Source organism: Apis dorsata, unplaced genomic scaffold, assembly GCF_000469605.1.
Source record: "Apis dorsata unplaced genomic scaffold, Apis dorsata 1.3 scaffold_73, whole genome shotgun sequence".
NCBI classification, from domain to species: Eukaryota; Metazoa; Arthropoda; class Insecta; order Hymenoptera; family Apidae; genus Apis; species Apis dorsata.
Genome location: NW_006263371.1, coordinates 948,869 through 952,322, shown reverse-complemented (window position 1 = coordinate 952,322; position 3,454 = coordinate 948,869). Strand labels below are relative to the sequence as shown.

Sequence of the window (3,454 nt, the reverse complement as noted above, 5' to 3'; positions counted from 1 at the left end):
GCTGGCCGGCAGCTTCGGCAACTTCCGGCGAGATCGAGCCTCTTTCTTCCGGTTCACCCGCGTGACGCTTAAAAAAAAATGCCGTGACGAGCGACGTCAGCCGTTTCACACTGAGCTCGTGTTACACACTGGAAACTAGCAAGCCGGGCACGAGCGCACACGCCGCGCGAATCGCGTACCACACGAAAAACAAATGACAAGCGACAGACAAGAAGAAATAGTAAGAGGAAGGGCACAAAAAAAAGGCTGCGATAACGCGGAAAACTAGTTGCGAGGATGAAACGTCGCGCGAACACGAAAACTGCGCGTAATAGATCCGGCTAAGAGTTGTAGGCACGCCACGAGTAGAGGTAGGCGACGCTAAAACTTCGCCACGAGTCATGGCACGCCACGAGAGGAGCCGTGGGAAGAGGGGGGTAGAGCGAGACGACGAATCTAGAGGGGGAAGGAGAACGTAGACGAGGGAACCGAAGGGAGGACGATGCCGACCACTCGACTCTTGGCTGCACGAGGGTATAGAGAGGTCAGGGGGGAGAATATGTCGACTCGCCGGAGGGACGTGGGGTGATTGAAGCGACTAGGTTGGAGGGGAGAAGCCGGGTAGGGGCGGTAGAGGATCGAGGGAGGGGAAACTCGCAGCCGGCAACAGCCGACTCCGATTCGACTCAACTCCGTTCTTCTTCTTCTCGTTCTTTCTCACTCTGGCACCCTTTCTCCGTCTCTCACCAACGTACCGTGTGTATTGGTGTATCGGCACATGATTCAAACCTCTCCGTGCACTCTTCGCATACACCGACGCACGTATACAGGGTGGTGTCTTTTGATTCGGAGAAGAGAACTACTCGAAGACCGGTAATGTAGTTTCGCATACGGGGAATTGAATGTTATATACGCAAGGTATTATTCGATTATTGTTGTCTGATTAGTGTGAGCCGGCGCCCGGTTACCGAGAGGCGACGTGACGCCCCAACCTGTGACTTTGGCTATGGATTTCTGCTGTGGTTACCATACTCCAATTTCACGATCATTTTGCGACAGTGCGGCATACTCGTAAAAATCGATATGTATGCATACATATTGTATGTATACATATTACCGTGTATTGAAATTACAGTTTAATGTATCTTTTGTTACTTCCATGACGAATTCAATGCAATTTTTTATGACAACAAATTATTTATTAGTTTTATAACAATGAATTATTTATAAACGATCATTTAATTCACAATCCTTCGACGCGTTCTAACATAGCAATAATAGGATACGTGTCTATATATTTTGTGACTACATACACCATCAGATGAAGGACGACAATAATTTTTTATCAAATCTGGACACACAGCCAGTAAACCAAACAAAAGAAAACCAAAATAATTCCTGGAAATTTCACTATTTGAATATTTGAATAACTGTTTATATAGCGAAGCCAACGATCCGACTAATCCATACGCAAATACGATGTACAAACTCGTGTAGAGGAGTGAATCCGTTTCCGTTCGAAGACACCCGATGTATGCACGTGCACACGCTCGCATAGGCGAAAAGAATACGTGGCTGGGCAAGGTGAGGAACCGAGAGGGTACGACGAGGGCCCTGAGACAGAGCGGTGCGAGCGACAAGGATGGGATGACGCCTATGAAAAAGGACAAGGGGCGCGGTGGGAGGATCGGGGGGACTAGCGGGAGGGAAACGAACGGGAGACCTTGCACAGCGTGGCTCGGAGCCGCGTAGAAAACGCCGCTTTGTGTTGGGGTAGCCTGTGCATAAGAGAGGAAGTACAGGTTTAAAGGAAAAGAAGGCCCTCGTGCGTCTCCGCTGGCGGCGATTCGCGTGCGTAAAGGCCTGTTCACACGGCAATTCTCCGTTCTTGCTCTCTGGAATATCCACTCCAATTGGGCTGAGCCGTGATATTCCGCGCCCGTTCTTTTCTCATCGTGTCGGAAATTGTTTCTCACGGAATTGTGGAGGTTACAGACTAACGACGAACAAATTAGCGCGGGAAAAAAGGGTTTTCGTAAAGAATTCACGTTCAAAGTTTCAAATTTTCTTTTCGTTTTTTAATTTTATATATTTGAAAAGATAAAAATTATATTATATTATATAGGAGGAAAATGATATTGCTTCTTATTCGTCGATATAACCTAAATATAATACGATAATATATCGTTCTATTGTGAACATTGTGAATTATTATAATATTATAACAATGCGAATATTTTCCATATACAAATTTTTTTTACAATTTGAGTTTTTGAAACGTGATGGATAATATTTCTAATTATTATAATATTTATTTAAATTATTAAAATTTCCAATGAAAAATATTTGAAGAAAATCATTTCATTAAGAAAATTAAATGATTGTAGAATAAAAAAAATCCGATAGTTTTATTTTTAGAGAATTTGCGAAAAAATCGCGCAAATCGAGTGTTATTTATAAATTGAATACGCATGTTTCGAATATTTTTTGCGAAGCCAATTTTTTCCCATGCATATTTGAAAGCAACCCGCACTACGCGGAATGTCGATCGAGTTCGCTGAATACCTCGCAAAAACATTGCGAGAAATCAAATCTTTGACCTTCGATTATAAATAACTTAGAAACAAATAGAGTATGAGCACACGGATAAAAATTTTTAGAATAATTTATTTACAAATATACGCACGTAGAATAAATTTTAAAAATGCAAACAGAACAATTTTTTTAGATTATTTAAAATATCTTTTCCTTCGAATGAATAATATGATAGTTTTGATTTATTCTTACTAATTCTGACTAATAATCAATCTCCTAAAAAATATGAATTATCAACTTGCACTCGTGTAATATATTTATAGAAGATTAATACATTATATATAATTTACATACAATAACTAGAGAATCTAGTCATAAACAATACTATGTGATTTACGTATAATATTATATTACCTTGCAAGAGATGAAATCAAATCATTTATAAGTCCCAACCCTTGCCAACAGATGGTAACAGTGTAAACGAGGCTTAAGCCGCGAAACGAAAAAAGAAGCGACGCGTTACGGGGCACCGCGTAAGAAAACTGCATCGAACGATATAAAATAAAAGACTGGAACCACTGTCCCTGACGTTTCTTGGAATCCTCGAACAAGCTCTTCCTGTCGCGGGACGTTGAACACGCGATCTATCAACCGATTAATATACCATATACTCGAAAATACTCATTCGTTAGAATTGTGCGACGTGGGTTATATAAAACCCGTACGACACCAATGTTACGTAAGATCGAACGCAAAATAGTATTCTTTGTTAACGATAACCCATATATAAACATTCGAATTACGTAAAACAATCTTTTGTTTAATAACAATAAATTTATGTAACTGGGAATATAAACTTTACGATGTTTCGTTCGATTCGCGGGATAGGGAAGAACGAGACAAAGAAGTTTCGTGAAGAGGGCGCGTCGATCGACGGTTA

The 3,454-nt window shown here is 41.1% G+C and overlaps 1 protein-coding gene across 5 annotated transcripts in view; it reads right to left on the bottom strand.

Moving 5' to 3' along the window:
- Positions 1-3,454, bottom strand: part of LOC102680558 (polypyrimidine tract-binding protein 2) — a 503,794-nt gene that overhangs the window by 379,239 nt on the left and 121,101 nt on the right. The gene's annotated exons all lie outside the window — the stretch shown is intronic.